This window comes from Procambarus clarkii, chromosome 63 (genome assembly GCF_040958095.1).
Source record: "Procambarus clarkii isolate CNS0578487 chromosome 63, FALCON_Pclarkii_2.0, whole genome shotgun sequence".
NCBI classification, from domain to species: domain Eukaryota; kingdom Metazoa; phylum Arthropoda; class Malacostraca; order Decapoda; family Cambaridae; genus Procambarus; species Procambarus clarkii.
This window is the reverse complement of record NC_091212.1, coordinates 13,285,098-13,307,597: the sequence shown is the minus strand read 5'-3', so window position 1 is coordinate 13,307,597 and position 22,500 is coordinate 13,285,098. Positions and strand designations below refer to the sequence as shown.

Here is a 22,500-nt window from a genome sequence, read left to right as displayed (position 1 = left end):
CCATAATACCCCCTCTCCATATTCAACTCATACGAACTGAATTTCCACTTCTGTGGCTGAAAATAGACTAATCAATCATGGCAGCGTGAGATTATACCCCCCCTTCCCCGGGGACAGGTGATGTGGCGTGTCTCGGTGATTGACAGTTAATGATGACCCAATGGTTCTCACCTCACCCCACCCACCCCCCACCCCCCGGGGTCGTAACTGTTGGGCAATCTTTCCTCAAGGTCGCCGCACAAGCCCTTTCGTGCTAGACACTACAGACTGGTATGTCCATGTTGACATATATGGCTTAGGTCACTTTTTTTTCGACTCAACGTGTGAATTCAGCTCAAAACCCTAACCTAACCTCTTTCAAGGTCGATGCGTGGAAAATGGGGATATTGTGGTTTAGTATGTGCTTTTCTCTCATTCGTTATTGCTCTAATAACCCCCCACCCCCGCTCTCACACTAACCCCCACCCCACTCCTCGTTTCCTATTCAAGGCCCCTGTAAAGCCCCTTAGTTTCATTCATATTGCTATTAAAACCCCTTTAATTGTCTCTTTCAGCACCATTAACCTTCTTCTCCTCCCATTTCCCCTCTCTGTCAGCACCCCTCAACCCCCCCCCCCTCCCAATTTAGGTGGCACCCCTAATGTACACACACAAATCACAATAGCGTGATGCATCAATGAACAAATCCACAAGAGCCGTGATGAGGTTTCGAACCTACGTCCGAGATCATCCCAGACGCTGCCCTAATCGACTGAGCTACGACATGGTCAAATGTCGTAGATTATGCAATCCGCAGTAGAGGGAGTGGGAAGGGGGGGCATCTCAGTTACCTCACCTAGTGTTTGATATAAACCTCACTGTTAAACACGTGAATATGATACGGGCTCACCATAGCCCGTGCTACTGGAACTTATTGTTCTGAGTAGCTGAATCTAAGACAACAACGTGAATGTGAAAGTCGTGAAGAATTTGCTGGACTTTCATATTTGAAAATGACAGTGGTTGTTTTGGTGTTAATGGTGGTGATTGTTATGTCTTTTTACCGATATCCGAAGCAGGAGGAGGTCAGAAAGTGACAAGGCTCTCAGACCCATCTTTGGATCTTGAATCATTAGCCAAGATTGAACAAGAGAGAGAAAAGGTAGAGTGCCACTTGGCTGGGTATATTTCTAGACCACAGTCTTGGCTTCTAGGGAAGGATGAAAGCCTTGTTGAAAGACTAAAAGGCCTCCCTTTGTGATCATTCAAATTCCGGACTAATGGATTAAATACGCGACAAGATAACTCGTCTCCCTCTGTACCTCGGAGAGTGTTACTCGTACCGAGTGACCATACTGCCTTAGTGACAGTATTAAACAGCGTCACTCGCATTGAGTGAACACACCGCTAAAGTGGAATTCAACACTTGTGAGAATGTGGCGTATATATATTTTTGGCTCCTCGCTATATCTCCCAGTATATGCACCCCGAGGCTGGGGGAAGATGGCCTCGTTGATTATCAGGAATCTCTCTTCGTGGTTCACACGGACATTCCAGCAACATCTCTCTGTGGTTCACACGGACATTCCAGCAACGTCGCTCCGTGGGTCACACGGACATTCCAGCAATGTTCCTCCGTGGTTCACACGGACATTCCAGCAACATCTCTCCGTGGTTCACACGAACATTCCAGCAACATCTCTCTGTGGTTCACACGGACATTCCAGCAACATCTCTCCGTGGTTCACACGAACATTCCAGCAACATCTCTCTGTGGTTCACACGAACATTCCAGCAACATCTCTCTGTGGTTCACACGAACATTCCAGCAACATCTCTCTGTGGTTCACACGGACATTTCGGCAACATCTCTCTGTGGTTCACACGGACATTCCAGCAACATCTCTCTGTGGTTCACACGAACATTCCAGCAACATCTCTCTGTGGTTCACACGGACATTCCAGCAACATCTCTCCGTGGTTCACACGAACATTCCAGCAACATCTCTCTGTGGTTCACACGGACATTCCAGCAACGTCGCTCTGTGGTTCACACGGACATTCCAGCAATGTTCCTCCATAGTTCACACGGACATTCCAGGAATGTTCCTCCATAGTTCACACGGACATTCCAGCAATGTTCCTCCGTGGTTCACACGGACATTCCAGCAACATCTCTCAGTGGTTCACACGGACATTCCAGGAATGTTCCTCCGTAGTTCACACGGACATTCCAGCAACATCTCTCTGTGGTTCACACGAACATTCCAGCAACATCTCTCTGTGGTTCACACGGACATTCCAGCAACATCTCTCCGTGGTTCACACGGACATTCCAGCAACATCTCTCCGTGGATCACACAAACATTCCAGCAACATCTCTCCGTGGTTCACACGGACATTCCAGCAACGTTCCCCCGTAGTTCACACGGACATTCCAGCAACGTCCCTCCGTGGTTCACACGGACATTCAAGCAACATCTCTCCGTGGATCACACAAACATTCCAGCAACGTATCTCTGTGGTTCACACGGACATTCCAGCAACGTTCCTCCGTAGTTCACACGGACATTCCAGCAGCGTCCATGGGGTGGCGTGCGTGGGGCTACAGGCTCCCCCCCTATTCATCAACCTGCGGCCACGCTAACACGCCCTTTAAGACCCCTTTCGCGAGCCCTGAGCCTCCCTGCTCGCCTGAGGCCTTCTGGGATACAACCACCATCTTTACTTTTTTTCCATTTTTTTTGCAAGCTGGGAGCCATGTAGTAGTTTTTTCTGGAATTTTCTGGTACCCTTGTGATTTGTTGATGATTACTAGGATCTTCATGGATTTTTTCCTCCATGTCTATTTTAGTTCAAAATTTCACATTTGGCATGATTGTCGATGTTTTTTACGTTCAAAGATGGCCGCGTAAGTTGTTTCAGATTTAGCTACTCAGGACGAAGTGTCTATGTAGCACGGGCTATGGAGAGCCCGTAAACCAGCGTATGTGTTCTTGGTTTCTTATGACATGTTGGAATCCCCAGCGGTTACTTGAGGTATGTGATGGATTTCATTCGAATGAAAAGTAAGAGGTCGGTCTAAGGAGCTAGAGCCCACCCTACAAGCCAGTAGAGTACATTTGTGTAGGAATGTCCGGTTTATAGCTTCCCTAACCCGGATTCTCCCCCAATACATCATTTTTTTATGGAATGTGTTTTAGGTTAGAGCAAAATAGTTGCATTATTTACGGAGTGGCAAATCTAGAGAACGGACTGGACCAATGATGTCTACCCATTATTTAGAAACTTAGTTAATAACCTGACAATGTGTGTGTGTGTGTGTGTGTGTGTGTGTGTGTGTGTGTGTGTGTGTGTGTGTGTGTGTGTGTGTGTGTGTGTGTGTGTGTGTGTGTATTCATCCAGTTGTGCTTGCGGGGGTTGAGCTCTGCTCTTTTGGCCCGCCTCTCAACTGTCAGTCAACTGTTTCTAACTACTACTACTATTTTTTATTTTTCACATCACACACACACACCAGGAAGCAGCCCGTGACAGCTGACTAGCTCCCAGGTACCTATTTACTGCTAGGTAATAGGGGGCATTCAGGGTGAAGGAAACTTTGTCCATTTGTTTCTGCCTGGAGCGGGAATCGAACCCACGCCACAGAATTACGAGTCCTGCGCGCTATCCACCAGGCCACCAGGTGTGTGTGTGTGTGTGTGCGTGTGCGTGTGCGTGTGTGTGTGTGTGTGTGTGTGTGTGTGTGTGAGTGTGTGTGTGTGTGTAACTACTGACCATCCCCTAGGATCTGTGTAACTCCTAGGGACCTATTAGAGAAGGTGAAGGTGAAGAGAAACATGAGGTGAAAGGAAAAACTAGCAGATTTATTTCTGCTCCAGCTGGAATTCTCTCCCTCTCTCTCTCTCTCACCAGTAAGTATCAATGTGTATCACATGTCGGTATGATTCACGTATCCCTATACATACCACTGTGTCAGTATGACTCGTGTCTGTATGCATCACCACACAGTATATACATGACACATACATATGTATACATATATACAGGACACGTGATTGCAACCAATTCTAAGGCAGCGAGAGAGCTTGTGTATTGTGAGGGGGGGGGAGGGGGCAGGAGGAACCCAGTGTTGATTACGTCAACACCTTCCCGCCAAACACACACCGAAACTACGACGTTGGTACAACGTTCGAACAAGTTTTAACACCTCCTAGCCAGTTATAACAACCAATATAGCAAGTTGTAACAACGTTCTAATACGTCATAAACACGTTAAGCCAAGATGTAACAACTTTATTACAAGTTGTAACAAGGGGAAAATAGAGACAGTTTCGGTTTGTGTTTCCAGGGTTTTAGCCTAGTACGGCCAAAATATGACTAGTAGAATTTGTTTGTTATTTAGAACGTTCCAAAGGTTGAACCCGTCTGAGCATCACTTGGAGGTGTAATACTATACCACCATCTTGAGGTTATCTTGAGATGATTTCGGGGCTTAGCGTCTCCGCGGCCCGGTCCTCGACCACGCCTCCATTTTGTTACACCCCCCACCCCCAGGAAGCAGCCCGTAGCAGCTGTCTAACTCCCAGGTACCTATTTACTGCTAGGTAACAGGGGGGCATCAGGGTGAAAGAAACATTTTGCCCATTTGTCTCCGCCTCCACCGGGGATCGAACTCGGAATCTCAGGACTACGAATCCTAAGCGCTGTCCACTCAGCTATCAGGCCATTGTAATAATGCTGATATTTGCAATATATTTTATATAATAAGAAAAGATTATATATTATGAGAGAGAGAGAGAGAGAGAGAGTGAGAGAGAGAGAGAGAGAGAGAGAGAGAGAGAGAGAGAGAGAGAGAGAGAGAGAGAGAGAGAGAGAGAGAGAGAGAGAGAGAGAGAGAGAGAGAGAGAGAGAGAGAGAGAGAGAGAGAGAGAGAGTACTGTATTAGGTTGTTGATGCTAAAGATTCAGCTACTGGGAACAAATAGTTCCAAGTAGCACGGGCTATGGTGAGCCCGTGGTGGACTTACCTGCCACAGGAGCGGGGATGTAACTTGTGTATTAGGTGGTTAGGTCCACATAAATACTATCCACACAACGCCCCCCCCCCAGAGAGAGGGAGTGGGGACACAAGGATGGTAACTGCCTCCCAGGACAGGTGTAGGTAATGATTAAATAATAATTAAGAGGCACCTGGCCTGGCACTCTCACAGGCCTGCTTCTGTGCCAGGTAAGTCCACTATGGGCTCACCATAGCCCGTGCTACTTGCCCCGCTCCTGTGCCAGGTAAGTCCACTATGGGCTCACCATAGCCCGTGCTACTTGCCCCGCTCCTGTGCCAGGTAAGTCCACTATGGGCTCACCATAGCCCGTGCTACTTGCCCCGCTCCTGTGCCAGGTAAGTCCACTACGGGCTCACCATAGCCCGTGCTACTTGCCCCGCTCCTGTGCCAGGTAAGTCCACTATGGGCTCACCATAGCCCGTGCTACTTGCCCCGCTCCTGTGCCAGGTAAGTCCACTACGGGCTCACCATAGCCCGTGCTACTTGCCCCGCTCCTGTGCCAGGTAAGTCCACTACGGGCTCACCATAGCCCGTGCTACTTGCCCCGCTCCTGTGCCAGGTAAGTCCACTACGGGCTCACCATAGCCCGTGCTACTTGCCCCGCTCCTGTGCCAGCTAAGTCCACTACGGGCTCACCATAGCCCGTGCTACTTACAACGTGTTGTTCCGAGTAGCTGAATCTTAAACAACAACTTCGTCCTCCTTTGACGTGGAAGTAGTTACAATGATCACATCCTAACTACCAATTAAGATGTTAGTCCTAAGATCGTGACCTCCTTCACCCTTGACCCGAGTTGACCTGACCCTTAGTTATAGCACCAGAGGTGTGAATTTCCATTGTATATATCCGAGTGGTAAGCTACGTGCCCAACCGTTTCAACTGTTGTTGTTGTTGTTCCGTCATTCTGTGTACTGCTCTCTTGTCACAGCGGTTTGTTGGTTCTCTGATGACATCGAGTCACACTGTATTCGTTTGATTCTTGCCGGTCACGTACCCAGCAGTAATTACCGTGAAAAATTTGGCGAAGCTAGCCCTAAGGGCTAGATGTCCCTGTCCAACCCGTTCTCGCACTTGCTTATAGTCAATATTGACTTATTTAATAAGTGCATATGTGACATACTAATTGATTGTGAATATTTTAGTTTACCTTGAATAGCTTCATAGAAAACACCGACCTCACCTAACCTTCTTAGTATGTTAACCTATACCATATCTTATCTTAAGTAATAATTGTAGTTAAGAAGCAATAAGATGCTTATCGTAACATACTAAGCAGGTTGGGTGAGGTCGGTGTTTTCTATGAAGCTTTTCAAGGTAAACTAAAATATTCACAATCAATTAGTATATCACATATGCACTTATTAAATAAGTCAATATTGACAGTAAGCAAGTGCGAGAACGGGTTGCAACGTCGTAAGCACTGTTAAGCAACCTCCTCTCTCATCCTCCTCCCCCCACCCAGAGAACCCCCTCCCTGTCTCCATCCACCCACTGTCTCTATCCACCCACTGTCTCTATCCACCCACTGTCTCTATCCACCCACTGTCTCCATCCACCCACTGTCTCTATCCACGCCACTGTCGAACCCGCGCCACACTGACAGCGCACCCGTCCCCGCCATTCCATCATCTGACAACCTGGTACTTCCTCAGCCACAATCATCGGTGATGAAATTGGGGGACTTGGCGGAGGGTTGCAATCAGCGGAGGTGGCAATCACCAGGCCGAGGTGCTAAAGGGTTGGTGCGGGTCCACCGCTGGTTGGTGACGTGGCCCACTACCCCCTTACTCCAGCTCTCCTCCACACTAGGGGGCAGGGGGAGGGTGGTGGTGGTAGGCGTGTATCCGTGCCCTTAACCCCCCCCTCTCTCCTCCCCTCCCCCTTTACCCTGACCAGTTGGCCTATTTGGGGGGGGGGGGGGGAATAGTACCATTTCGTACACAAGGCGTTTCAGACGGCTGGGATGCATATTATATAACTATTTTAAACAAGTCGGAAAAAGATTTACACACACACACACACACACACAGTTGAGAGGCGGGACCAAAGAGACAAAGCTCAACCTCCGTAAGCACAGATAGGCGAGTACAAATAGGTGAGTACACACACACACACACACGAGGCATTCAGCGAGGCACTGAATGCCAGTTTCCATGGAGTGTTCACAACCGAGCCTGAGCAGCTCCCATTGTTTGTAAGAGATTACCATAGATGAAAGACTGTCAGATATAGAGGTAACAGCAGAGGAGGTAATGAAACAGTTGACAACACTGGATGCAACTAAAGCGGTTGGACCAGACAAAGTATCACCATGGATACTGAGAGAGGCAGCGCAGGCTCTCAGCGTACCTCTGACAAGGATCTTTAATGAGTCACTTATGTCGGGAGAATTGCCCAATTGCTGGAAGAGGGCAAATGTCGTGCCGATTTTCAAGAAAGGTGATAGAGAAGAGGCACTTAACTACAGACCCGTATCACTGACAAGCATCCCCTGTAAAATACTTGAAAGAATAATTAGGCTAAGACTTGTTGCACACCTGGAGAACATTAGGTTTGTGAACAAACATCAACATGGGTTCTGAAAAAGTAAATCGTGCCTAACAAACCTTTTGTAATTCTATGATAAAATAACAAGGATAAGGCAGGACAGAGAAGGCTGGGCAGACTGCATATATCTGGACTGCCAAAAAGCTTTTGATACAATACCGCACATGAGACTGCTATTCAAACTTGAGAGGCAGGCAGAAGCGGAAAACCCCTAGCATGGGTAAGGAACTACCTAACAGGAAGGAGCCAGAGAGTAACGGTAAGGGGCGAGAAGTCGAACTGGCGAACAGTAACGAGTAGAGTACCTCAAGTATCGGTGTTGGGAACAATTATATTTCTAATATGCGTAAATGACATGTTTACAGGAGTAGAGTCCTACATGTTAATGTTCGCGGATGACGCAAAATTAATGAGAAGAGTTGTGACAGATGAGGATTGCAGGATCCTCCAAGAGGACCTGGATAGGTTGCAGAGATGGTTAGAGAAATGGCTACTGAAGTTCAACACGAGTAAATGTAAAGTTATGGAAATGGGATCAGATGAAAGGCGACCAAAGGGACAGTACACAATGAAGGGGAACTGCCTACCTGTGACGACTCGAGAAAGAGACCTGGGAGTGGACGTAACACCTAATATAACTCCTGAGGCACATATAAATAGGATAACAACAGCAGCGTACTCTACACTGGCGAAAGTTAGAACATCATTAAGAAACCTAAGTGAGGAGGCTTTTAGGGCGCTTTACACTGCCTACGTGAGGCCAGTCTTAGAGTATGTCGCGCCATCATGGAGTCCCCATCTGAAGAAACACATAAGGAAACTGGAAAAGGTTCAGAAGTTTGCGACGAGGCTCGTCCCAGAGTTACGAGGGATGGGATATGAAGAGCGTCTGCAGGAACTGAACCTTACGACACTAGAGAAAAGAAGGGAGAGAGGAGATATGATAGGGACATATAAAATACTCAGAGGAATTGACAAAGTGGAAATAGACGAAATGTTCACACGTAATAGTAACAGAACGAGGGGACATGGGTGGAAGGTGGAAACTCAGATGAGTCACAGGGATGTTAGGAAGTTTTCTTTTAGCGTGAGAGTAGTGGGAAAATGGAGTGCACTTAAGGAGCAGGTTGTGGAAGCAAACTCAATTCATAATTTTAAAACTAGGTATGATAGGGAAATGGGACAGGAGTCACAACCGTTCTACAACCGGTGGGTAGAAAGGCGGGGTCCAAGAGCTGGCCCATAGCCCCGCTCCTGTGCCAGGTAAGTCCACTACGGGCTCACCATAGCCCGAGCTACTTGCCCCGCTCCTGTGCCAGGTAAGTCCACTACGGGCTCACCATAGCCCGTGCTACTTGCCCCAATCCTGTGCCAGGTAAGTTACGGGGGTCACCATAGCCCATGCTACTTGCCCCGTTCCTGTGCCAGGTAAGTTACGGGCTCACCATAGCCCATGCTACTTGCCCCGCTCCTGTGCCAGGTAAGTTACGGGCTCACCATAGCCCGTGCTACTGGCCCCGCTCCTGTGCCAGGTAAGTTACGGGCTCACCATAGCCCGCGCTACTTGCATCTTGTTCCGAGTAGCTGAATCTATAACAACACAACAGCTGGCCCAGGTGTGTGGGGATGGTGTCAAGATGAACCGCGAGTTGTAGGGTGGACTAAAGTAAAACCGGGTGTGAACCATTCTTCCAAAAATAGAGAAATTCATCGCACAGACTCATCAAAAACATCACCATTAAGGCATAAAGGAGACAAAAAAAATATTGAGCAGAATAGCAAGAGGTGTGCACTAGGAGATATATATATAATTTGGGACAGGTTCACATTTTTAATAAATTATACACGAAACGGGTTATATTGTGCAATGTTACAATCCGTCGCCGATTGCAGTTGAACAGGAAGCCGAGTCATTCCAACTAATTCTACTTTAGAAACTGCAGAACCAGCTTGAGCAACTGCGTAATTAGAAGTAATTGTGCAATTGCTTAAACTGCGGAGAGAGTAATCAAAAACCCTCCGCAACTTTTCTCAGCTCTGAGTGAGTGAGTGAGTGAGTGAGTGAGTGAGTTACAACCCCGTTCAGAGACCACCAAATATCCAGCCACTACAAGCCTCGAACGAGCGACACATTCGAAACACTTCTGCCCGGCAGTGGAAAAAAAGCCGTATTAGTATCCCGCTGCTTTTTAAAAGCCACTTTACCATCGCAATTTCCACGTTGCGGTTGAAAGTGTCATAACTGCACTGCAATAAGTGAGAAGAAGAGACATTAAATACGGCAGAGGTGATGTAAGAAAGAGGTAAAGATTGAAGAATAGGAAGATTAAGCGATTGAGGAAGAAGGAGAAAGAGAGCGAAGAGGTTACACGAGAGGTTGCACCTCTATTGGTGAGAAGTATAGAGGGAGTCTCCCAATCAATTATATTCATATTTAAGTCTTCAAGTACCATCAATTGTGCTCTATCTCTACTTTTTTATTCAACTTCATAGCCAATACGTGCTAAATTAGGCCGAAAATGACGTACGATTGCTAATTCAGACCTAAGACAGCTTAGGTTAGGAATAAGAGGTGTTAAACTCCTTTGCTATGACAGGACAGATCTCATGTGATTCTCCAAGACGCGACCCATGACAGAGAAAACCTTCTCTCCCTCCAGGGGCAAAAGTCTCCAGCACTCGTAAGATATAATACAAATTAAAAATAAATTAATAATAACAAAAAGTTAAAACCCATACTCGTGTATATATATATATATCAGGAATTTACACCAAGTCTTTCAGTCTCTCCCGAGTACTTTATCAAAGTCTGAGTGTGTGTGATTAGGTCGAGAGTTACATCTTAACGTCTAATCAAACGTCTCAACGTCTAATCAAGTTGATTAGACGCTGAGATGCAAGTCTCGGCCTAATCACACACGCAGGCCCCCCTGACAAAGCACTTAGGAGAGTGTCAAAGATTTGGTGTAAATTCCTTACATAAATTTCACATATATACGATTGTGGGTTTTGTATCCTAATATTATTATTAATTTTTTTACCCCTATTGCCTGGCAATGCTGGTTATCTTGAGGTTATCTTGAGGTTATCTTGAGATGATTTCGAGGCTTTTTTAGTGTCCCCGCGGCCCGGTCCTCGACCAGGCCTCCACCCCCAGGAAGCAGCCCGTGACAGCTGACTAACACCCAGGTACCTATTTTACTGCTAGGTAACAGGTGCATAGGGTGAAAGAAACTCTGCCCATTGTTTCTCGCCGGCGCCTGGGATCGAACCCAGGACCACAGGATCACAAGTCCCGCGTGCTGTCCGCTCGGCCGACCGGCTCCCTGACACCTCATGCAGACTGCACCACAGCCTGTAATATACGACTCTGCAATAGCAACCTGGAGTGCTGAGTTGAGGTGAGCTTTACGAGACTGGCCAAAAATCTCAGCAGGCGGATTAAGGCAGTGTCTGGGATGCTCCCGGACGCAGGTTCGAATCCTCGTCACGGCCCTTGTGGATTTGTTCATCAGGAGGCGGACTTCAGCTAGGATGGTTGCCCAGCTGAGTTGCTAAGATTGGCTGCCTGTTCTCCCTATTCATCCGAGAAGCCGCAGGGCTAATCACCAATCCTGTGCAAGGAACGAAGCCAATCATTACACAGAACGTCGACGCCACAACGAACGCAATACAGAGTGCTAACTTGACCTAACTAAACCAAACCAGAAAAGATCAAACCTAACCGTATCTAACCTAACCCAAACCTAACCTTACCGATGCCTATAGAAAACGTGGATTTATATGAGCCGCTACATTGCAAATTGTACGATTGGGGTGACCATAACGTTCAAAATATGGCGTCCTAGAGAGAGAGAGAGAGAGAGAGAGAGAGAGAGAGAGAGAGAGAGAGAGAGAGAGAGAGAGAGAGAGAGAGAGAGAGAGAGAGAGAGAGAGAGAGAGAGAGATCAACAAGGCCTATACCAACCTCACCAACGTTATTAAGGCCGCCACACTTTACGGCCAAACTACAGCCTCCCAAAATTTTATACAATTACGTCTAACGTAACGAGCGGGTACGACTGGTGCTCTGAGACACGCGACAAATGCGTCCAGTCCCGGGAACGGCGTCGTTCATCATCCACAAACGTTTCATTACTCAGCCATGATGCCTGGCTAAATTGTGGAGTGGCCGCTGACGAATTGGGACGCCGTCACTCCCAGGGCACAAGTTTCTTGGGGGCTTCAGGAGTTATACCTGCTTGTTTGTGTTGGGGGAATGTGAATATACAAGGAGAGAGGGGGGAGAGAGAGAGAGAGAGAGAGAGAGAGAGAGAGAGAGAGAGAGAGAGAGAGAGAGAGAGAGAGAGAGAGAGAGAGAGAGAGAGAGAGAGAGAGAGAGAGAGAGAGAGAGAGAGAGAGAGAGAGGGGGGGGGGCCACATTTTAACACACACACACACCACCTGCAGACATTAAGGTGTGTGTGTATACACTTACAATACTTACAATACAGATTAGAGAAAAAGTCAAAAGTCTAGATCCGTAAAAAAGTCTTAGAAATATGTAAAAGTCTACATGTAATAAATCCTCCTTCCCCCCCCCCCTCCCCTCTCTCTCTCTCTCTCTCCAAAAAAAAAGAGGTCTTTTTTTTCTGCGAGCTGCCAAAGATGTAGAGGTTCGACCAAGGAATATAGGCTGATGGGGGGGGGGGGGAATTATTGTCACCGTCATATTTTGACGAGGATCGCGACGTCTCTGCGTCATTGCCTTACGTCACAAGTCTTAAAAGTGTGTGTGTGTGTGTGTGTGTGTGTGTCTTGCTACGTCGTTCGTCTTTGCAGTCGCACGTTACTTGGGTAATATGCTTCCATTATACCCCTAAGTCGCTGCTTGGGTAACAGCTTCTCTCTCTCCCCCCTCGTATCAACCCACCACTGGCTTTGCGCCCTGGAGAGGCCAGTCCAGACCGACAACCTGAGCACTGATACTCCTACTATTACATAAATTAAGACATACATGAACACAGATGAACACCCCCCCCCCCCATCCCCAGGTCCACCCATAACCCCCCCCCATCCCTACGTCCACCCAGAACCCCCTTCCCCCAGCATGATCCCCTCCCCCCCACACACGCACAAAAATTCATCCAAATTAAAAAAAAAATCTTTTATATCAGTGGTGCTCGTATAATGAGGTATAAAAAGTCACTTTTTATCCGATAGGCATTCATAAATACGGGGTTGAAGTCCCTTTTAAGAATCAGTCTTCTGATTGGTCTAGGATGAAGGGGCCAAACCCACCCACCCCCCTTCCTAGGAGTTACCTTACCTTGAGGTGCTTCCGGGGCTTAGCTTCCCCGCGGCCCGGTCGTCGACCAGGTCTCCTCAGTTCCCAGAATTAGCAAAATATATCTTGGCGAACGATTGGGTACAAACTGGGAGTACCGGAGCTGGTCGGCCGAGCGGACAGCACACTGGACTTGTGATCCTGTGGTCCTGGGTTCGATCCCAGGCGCCGGCGAGAAACAATGGGCAGAGTTTCTCTCACCCTATGCCCCTGTTACCTAGCAGTAAAATAGGTACCTGGAAGTTAGTCAGCTGTCACGGGCTACTTCCTGAGGGTGGAGGCCTGGTCGAGGACCGGGCCGCGGGGACACTAAAAAAGCCCCGAAATCAACTCAAGATAACCTCAAGATAACCGGGAGGTATCCCCCCCCCCTCCACTCTTGGGTTACAACATCCCTGGAAACAGAAACCGAAACTGTCTCTATTTTCCGCTTGTTACAACTTGAAATAAAGTTGTTACATCTTGGCTTAACGTGTTTATGACGCATTAGAACGTTGTTACAACTTGCTATATTGGTTGTTATAACTGGTTAGGTGGTGTTAAAACTTGCTCGAACGTTGTACCAACGTCGTAGTTTCGGTGTGTGTTTGGTGGGATGGTGGGAGCTTGTAAAGGGACCCATATGCTGCTCTGTGGTCCACGGTTTCCCTAGAGAATCTATAACCTAATTTATATTAGGTTATAGGTATATTAAAAAGCGTTTTTTTTTTCCCTTAAACAAATCCACAAGGGCCGTGACGAGGATTCGAACCTACGTCCGAGATCATACCGAGACGCTGCCTTAATCGACTGAGCTACGACATGGTCAAAAAAAGTTGAAACCAGAAGTTCTACTGAACTTACTTGGATCCTGCAGCCTCTCCGAGACACAAACCAGGGGTTTTTCCCCTTAAGATATAAGTATCTATACAGGTCAACTTGTTGCCAACTCACCATCCACTTGGGATAGGTTTTTGGGCTGGCAGCCCTCTCACGTCTCCCCTGAGCTGGCAATTTAGTTGCTTCTGTGAGAATGGGTCGAGTTTCTGTGGCGTCGCGACCTGCAGAAATTCCCTCCTGCAATTTGTCCGCCATATTTACAGAAGGTGGAACTGTTAAGGGCATATTGGTCTACTGGCGAGCTGTGTTTGTTAAGGATATGAGTAGTAGGCACGTAGGGCGTCACTAATATGGAGGCTGGCCGTGACGAGGATTCGAACCTGCGTCCGGGAGTATCCCAGACACTGCTTTAATCGACTGAGCTACGACAGGCTGCACGCAAATACACAACTGGTGCAGGGATTAATTGTATACACAGATGTTGACCAGACCACACACACTAGAAGGTGAAGGGACGACGACGTTTCGGTCCGTCCTGGACCATTCTCAAGTCGATTGTGAGAATCAATCGACCTGAGAATGGTCCAGGACAGACCGAAACGTCGTCGTCCCTTCACTTTCTAGTGTGTGGTTTGGTCAACATATTTCAGCCACGTTATTGTGACTCCTCGTCCGCTTATACACAGATACACACACACACACACACACACACACGCACACACACACGCACACACGCACACACGCACACACGCACACACACACACACACACACACACACACACACACACACACACACACACACACACGCACACACACGCACACACACGCACACACACACACACACACACACACACACACACACACACACACACACCTAATCTCTACCTCGCCTAGAGACCTGTGCAGCCTCGCGGCTGAGTGAACAGCGCTCGGGGTTCGTAGCCCCAAGAGCCCGGGTTTGATTCCTGGTGGAGGCCGAAACAGATATAATATTGTCTTTCACCCTGATGCCCCTGTTCACCTAGCAGTAAAGAGGCACCTATGAGTAGACAGCTGCTGCAGGTCTGCTTCATGGGGATCTGTGTGAGCGCGCGCGCGCGTTAGAGATATATATATAGTAGGCATAAGAGGGAAAAAATAGACTGGTCAGAAAGGCGGGGTCCAAGAGCTAATAGCTCAATTCTGCAAGCACATACACGAGTAAGCGTTAACTACCTCGTTACAACACTATCTTCCCCCGGGGTGTCTAGTCTTAGCTCCTGGGCCCTCGCCTCCAAGCACCTGATCATGATAAACATATATAGTTCCATTCCCTGCCATAATCTCTCCAGAAGCGTACGTCGTGATCATGTCTCTTCAGTGTAGCTGCTTACCTCACTGCAGTGAGTTGTGAGGGAAGGAGGGAGCGGTGAGGTGTGGGGGGGATTGGGGGTGTGAGGTGTGAGACGGGTGTCTGGAGAGAGAGAGAGAGAGAGAGAGAGAGAGAGAGAGAGAGAGAGAGAGAGAGAGAGAGAGAGAGAGAGAGAGAGAGAGAGAGAGAGAGAGAGAGAGAGAGAGAGAGAGGAGGGTGTTGCGTGTCCTTGTAACAAGATTCACCATTCGCATGTTAGTGTCCCGTGTGGTATAATCTGGGAGGAGAGTGCCTGGAGGAGGTGCAGGGGAAGGGGTAGGGTAGGGGGTACCGCCCCCCTCCCCACACACACACACATACACCCAGCAACACTTCAACAACCCCCATACACCACTACAACACCCCTACAATATTCACTACACCACACAACCAGAAGTTTGCAAAAAGACTGGTGCCGGAACCGAGAGGCCCAAGCTACGAGGACAGATTGAGGGGGTAATTAAACCTCTCAACACTAGGAGAGAATGAACAGAGAGGAGATACGATCACCACATACAAAATACTAAGCAGAATAGTCAAGGCGGACAAGAACAGCTTCTATACATACAGAGAAAGCAGCATATAGGCCACAGATGGACGCTGAAACTTGAAACAAGTAGAGGCTATAGGGAGGCAGGCGGTTATCTTGAGGTTATCTTGAGATGATTTCGGGGCTTTTTTTAAGTGTCCCCGCGGCCCGGTCCTCGACCAGGCCTCTACCCCCAGGAAGCAGCCCGTGACAGCTGACTAACACCCAGGTACCTATTTTACTGCTAGGTAACAGGGGCATAAGGTGAAAGAAACTCTGCCCATTGTTTCTAGCCGGCGCCTGGGATCGAACCCAGGACCACAGGATCACAAGTCCCGCGTGCTGTCCGCTCGGCCGACCGGCTCCCCAGGGCGGCCTCAGGGTGGCTGTCAGGATGTGAAACAGTCAGATTCACGAGCTTCGATTCAGGCAGGTTCGAGCCCCACGGTGCCCAGAAGCACAATAACGGTGATATACTCAGCAGTATACCAGCTACTTGGACGTATGTTGTGGTGGCACCAGGTCACTGTACAACCCGTTCTCGCACTTGTTTACAGTCAATATTGGCTTATTTAATAAGTGCATATGTGACATACTAATTGATTGTAAATATTTTAGTTTACCTTGAAAAGCTTCATAGAAAACACCGACCTCACCTAACCTTCTTAGTATGTTAAGATAAGCATCTTATTGCTTCTTATTTACAATTATTACTTAACCTATCAACGGTATAGGTTAAGTAATAATTGTAAATAAGAAGCAATAAGATGCTTATCTTAACATACTAAGAAGGTTAGGTGAGATCGGTGTTTTCTATGAAGCTTTTCAAGGTAAACTAAAATATTTACAATCAATTAGTATGTCACATATGCACTTATTAAATAAGCCAATATTGACTATACGCAAGTGCGAGAACGGGTTGCAGTGTACATGAGAGAGAGAGAGCACCAGGAAACATCATAGCATTAGTCAAGTGAGCCACACATACTGGTCCAACACTAAAAATGGAGCGTTTCAACTAATTTGCTAAAGTTGAATCTATTCCCTCCTATACTACCACAGTTGGGCTGCTCGCGGACGCCGGACACTGGGTGAATACTGGTAGCCTGTGTCCTCCAGATCAGCTGCTATTGGCTAGCCACTTCAAGATCGTCCATCTGCCCCCTCGAGGGCTCTCTCTCTCTCTCTCTCTCTCTCTCTCTCTCTCTCTCTCTCTCTCTCTCTCTCTCTCTCTCTCTTTCTCTCTCTCTCTCTCTCTCTCTCTCTCTCTCTCTCTCTCTCTCTCTCTCTCTCTCAAGGAACTCCTCAATGACCACCTCCTTGAACGAGGAACACCTCCTCCTCCTCCTCCTTGGTGTTCCAGAGGGTCAGTTCCAGCCTCACTCAAGCTCTTGGGCCAGATTCACGAAGCAGTTACGCAAGCACTTACGAACGTGTACATCTTTCCCCAATCTTTGACGGCTTTGGTTACATTTATTAAACAGTTTGCAAGCGTGAAAACTTGCCAATCAACTGTTGTTATTGTTATAAACAGCCTCCTGGTGCTTCGGAGCTCATTAACGGGTTAATAATTGTAAACAAAGCCGCCAAAGATTGAGAAAAGATGTACAGGTTCGTAAGTGCTTGCGTAACTGCTTCGTGAATCTGGCCCCTTGATTGCTGCTTCATTCTTGTCCCAAGATCCATTATCACGTCTCATAGGGAGATAACAAGTCTCAGGCAGTTACGGTACACAGATAAATCAAGATTAGTAGAACGAGACTAATGCCAATGTCGAGGATGATGAATGTTGTGAAGTCTGAGAAAGCAACACATTTGCCACATCTCCATTCACCTGGGCTGTCGGAGGCTCGAACTATGGTCCCCACATGCGTGTGAGGCAGAATCTCACATCCGTCCCGGTGATAAAGCTTATCTAAAGCTCTGCTCTGGCCATCCTTTGCTAAGATAAAAATCTGTTGTATAGACTTCAAAATGTAAAGCTTTTTTTATCTACTTTGTTCAATGTTAACTGTTATGTTAAAGTGCACTTTAACATAACATCTTTTGATCTTAGGCCTAACAGGAAGATAACAAGACTAAGAATGACACAGTATTTAAATGCAGGTAAATCGTTAGGCTTACGACTGCCAGGTCACACAATAATTGGGATATATTCTTAACCAAAGATATGAAGAAGTACCCAGAGAACCCAGGTTCGAATCCTCGTCATAATTCGTACTGATTTTACCATTCATACATATCACGTATTTCTGTATGTTTATACATCATATATCATGTATTTCTGTGTACTTATACATCATACATCACTGTATTTCTGTGTTTTTATACATCACGTATTTCTGTGTTTATACATCATACATCACGTATTTCTGTGTGTTTATGCATCATACATCACGTATTTCTGTGTGTTTATACATCATACATCACGTATTTGTGTGTGCTTATACGTCATACATCACGTATTTCTGTATGTTTATGCATATGCATTATGCATACATACTTATGCATCATATGGAGCCGGTCGGCCGAGCGGACAGCACGCTGGACTTGTGATCCTGTGGTCCCGCGTTCGATCCCGGGCGAGAAACAATGGGCAGAGTTTCTTTCACCCTATCCCCCTGTTACCTAGCAGTAAAATAGGTACCTGGGAGTTAGCCAGCCGTCACGGGTTGCTTCCTGGGGGTGGAGACCTGGTCGAGGACCGGGCCGCGGGGACACTAAAAAGCCCCGAAATCATCTCAAGATAACCTCAAGAAGGTCAGGTTAGGCAAGGAGGGGAGCGTGGAACAGGGTAAGGAAAGGCCCCCAGAGGTGGCCAGTGGGAAAGAAGATGGGAAAAATGGGGAGAGGAGATGCTGGGGGAAGAAGAGAGGAATGGGCGGAGGCTGCGATGGGAGGGGGCAGGGGGTGCTGAAGGCCAAGCCTGACATCTGGGATGGATTAAGGGATATGTGGCTCTTCTTCGCTTGCAAGGATATTCACAATGCCTCCTTACACAACCCTCACACACACACACAACCCGTCTCGTGTGTTTCCACCTTAACCCACACCCAGATGTGTGGGCGCCCACCCACATACACACCAGGGGCCAGATTCACGAAGCAGTTACGCAAGTACTTACGAACCTGTCCATCTTTCCTCAATCTTTGGCGGCTTTGTTTACAATTATTAAACAGTTAATGAGCTCCGAAGCACCAGGAGGCTGTTTATAACAATAACAACAGTTGATTGGCAAGTTTTCATGCTTGTAAACTGTTTAATAAATGTAACCAAAGCCGTCAAAGATTGAGCACAACACCATAGTCTCCTGAGACTGATGGATGCCTACTACTACTATATATATATATATATATATATATATATATATATATATATATATATATATATATATATATATATATATATATATATATATATATATATTATATATATATACCACGTACGTCAGACACAACCAGGAGTATGCAGCACCAGTGGGGTCTACATCTCGTCAGTGACAAATTTAGCAGAAGCAAATTGATAGACAGGACACCAAAACCCCACATGAGGACGGAGAGGAACTAGTCACCAGGATACGGCTCGAAGGATTACGTTACTGGAAGACAAGAACTGTGAGGATACTTGATCACCAAGCACAAAATACAGAGAGAAACAAAGTGAACAAACACAAGAGTCTTCAGCATGGATGGTACAATCCAGATAGAATCCAGATGGTACACGAACGAGGGGCCACAGCTGGAAACAAAGTCCACAAATGAGCCACAGAAAAATAAAATAAAACACACACACACACACACACACACACACACACACACACACACACACACACACACACACACACACACACACATACACACACACACACACACCACCACCACACACATACACACACAGCCTTGGGAGGAAGATGAACACATGTTCACACTTAGTCTCACGTTTCCCTGCTACACGATACAGGGGCGGAGTGTGTTGAGGATAGAAAGATAAAGAAAGGAGCAAAGGGAGAGAGGGATAGATGAGGAATGGAAGGGGAAGGGCTCGAAGGAATAGGTGGAGGATGAAGATGTTTAATGTTGCATACAATTGCAGTCAAGGCAAAGCAAGAATCTAATCTCCGGTTCATATTTAAATTCAATTACGCTTGCTCTCTTCCTTCTTTGAAATAATCAAGCTTTTCAAAATATCTAAATGATGACAAATAACTACGATAAATGGAACTATATATGTCAGAGCAACATTGCAACATATGTCAACATATGCAACAACATATTTGGAACTGGGCCAGCGAATAACAATTTTACGTAATATCAACATTACTTTGGCTTACTACAAGCAAACTATGATGAGTAGCATTCTTTTGTAATTTTGCTGAGATCAATGCGTACTGTTTTACAATATAGCGAGAAACAATAATTGTTTTAAATTTTTGCTTAAGAGAGAGTTGATCTGGTTCTATAACCTCTACAGATTTTATGGGGGGTTGCTAGCTGACCACATTTTAATGAGAGCAATGGGGCCCTATCCCCGACCTGTCCATGTCAGGCATGTACCCCGCAGCAATCATTGTGCAAGGTTGAGTGAGCCTAACCCCAAGTGGCAGGCCTCGAACCTAGTACAAATATATTCCTTTTATTTAGAAATTAGTGTGTCAGGGACACTTCTGTGTCTTTGTAGCTGACAGTGAGAATTACACCCGACACTTCAATTATATTATTACGTGTACCAGAGCCTCATACTGGCATGACAGATGCAAAGAAAGCATTAAATTCCGTTCGTACTATGTCCATCCTCTTGGGGCTGGACGGTAGAGCGACGGTCTCGCTTCATGCAGGTCGGTGTTCAATCCCCGACCGTCCACAAGTGGTTGGAGCACCATTCCTTCCCCCCCCCCCTCCCACGTCCCATCCCAAATCCTTATCCTGACCCCTTCCCAGTGCTATTAACGGAACATTGCCCATTATTTTATACTAATCATTGCGCAGCGGGCACGAACAAAATAAGCGAGTGTACCCTTTTATAAATCGGATATTGATTACATGAAAAAGAAAACGATCATAAACATGCGATTCGAGACATTTTCTTCGAATCGAAAGTAAACAAAGCGAGACAGAGTGGGGAGGGAGCACCCATGATTCATCAAAGCCGAGTTGCAGCGAGTCCATCTGTTGCATTAGCACACTGCAGTGATCGTTGCAAGAGGTGCACCACTGAGCCTCGTCATCTTATCAACTTTAGTGGCCTGTTGATATGCAAAGTGGACGGAGGGGGTAGGAATCTCCACTACTACACATTATGTATCAAACGTCGCTACTGCTCTTGACTGTGGGAGGAACCGGGCCCCAGGTAGTGACTTTTGAGAGAGAGAGAGAGAGAGAGAGAGAGAGAGGAGAGAGAGAGAGAGAGAGAGAGAGAGAGAGAGAGAGAGAGAGAGAGGTCAATTTTATTTACACTCTGGCTTCCATTCCTTCCTCACACTATTCCACTGAACGAGGAACTAACTATCTGTGACCCAAACAACCTGGAGGTACTCGACTCATCCTTGGCTTCCTTCTCGACTCGTAACCGGGGGGGTCCCGGGTTCGATACCCGGGCGGGGAACAAGCAATGGTTAGAGCGCTTTCTCTCTCATCTCAAGTCTCTCCAACGGTTGATGAATCAGTTATCTTTTCCATCAGGCGGGCGGGCTGTCCGCCTCGCTGACACGATGTGTGTGTGGGTGTTGGCAGCTAAGCTGGCTCCCTCTTGTCAGGGAGCTGTGAGTGTGTGAGAGAGGTTCCTCACATGCATATGTGGATGTCTATGGATGAATACTTTTGTAGCATTCATATATATACACGCTCAACCATCATAACCTGGTTGATCCAGCTTGCCCTCTGCTGGAACTATTCAATCGTGTCAACTTGACAATTGAATACTTCTACCTATATTCCATCAGTGTCTTATATCAGTTGGTATAACGGGGGGTTTAGATCTGATGTCGACAGTGTTCCCTAGAATCTATATTATATATATATATATATATATATATATATATATATATATATATATATATATATATATATATATATATATATATATATATATATATGTCGTACCTAGTAGCCAGAACGCACTTCTCAGCCTACTATGCAAGGCCCGATTTGCCTAATAAGCCAAGTTTTCCTGAATTAATATATTTTCTCTAATTTTTTTCTTATGAAATGATAAAGTTACCCATTTCATTATGTATGAGGTCAATTTTTTTTTTATTGGAGTTAAAATTAACGTCGATATATGACCGAACCTAACCAACCCTACCTAACCTAACCTAACCTATCTATATAGGTTAGGTTAGGTTAGGTAGCCGAAAAAGTTAGGTTAGGTTAGGTAGGTTAGGTAGTCGAAAAACAATTAATTCATGAAAACTTGGCTTATTAGGCAAATAGGGCCTTGCATAGTAGGCAGAGAAGTGCGTTCTGGCTACTAGGTACGACATATATATATATATATATATATATATATATATATATATATATATATATATATATATATATATATATATATATATATATATATATATGCGAACAAGCCTGAATGGTCCCCAGGACAATATGCAACTGAAAACTCACACCCCAGAAGTGACTCGAACCCATACTCCCAGGAGCAACGCAACTGGTATGTACAAGACGCCTTAATCCACTTGACCATCACGACCGGTAAAATGCTATGCCCAAGATTACTATCCGAGTGCCGGCGGTGGGGTGGTTCAAATAGCCTCGGCTATCACCTCATTATGTCCGGTCGTGATGGTCAAGTGGATTAAGGCGTCTTGTACATACCAGTTGCGTGGCTCCTGGGAGTATGGGTT

General features: G+C 46.5%; 1 protein-coding gene across 3 annotated transcripts in view; it reads right to left on the bottom strand.

Moving 5' to 3' along the window:
- Positions 1 to 22,500, bottom strand: part of LOC123769651 (EGFR adapter protein) — a 657,698-nt gene that overhangs the window by 133,707 nt on the left and 501,491 nt on the right. The window lies entirely within an intron of this gene.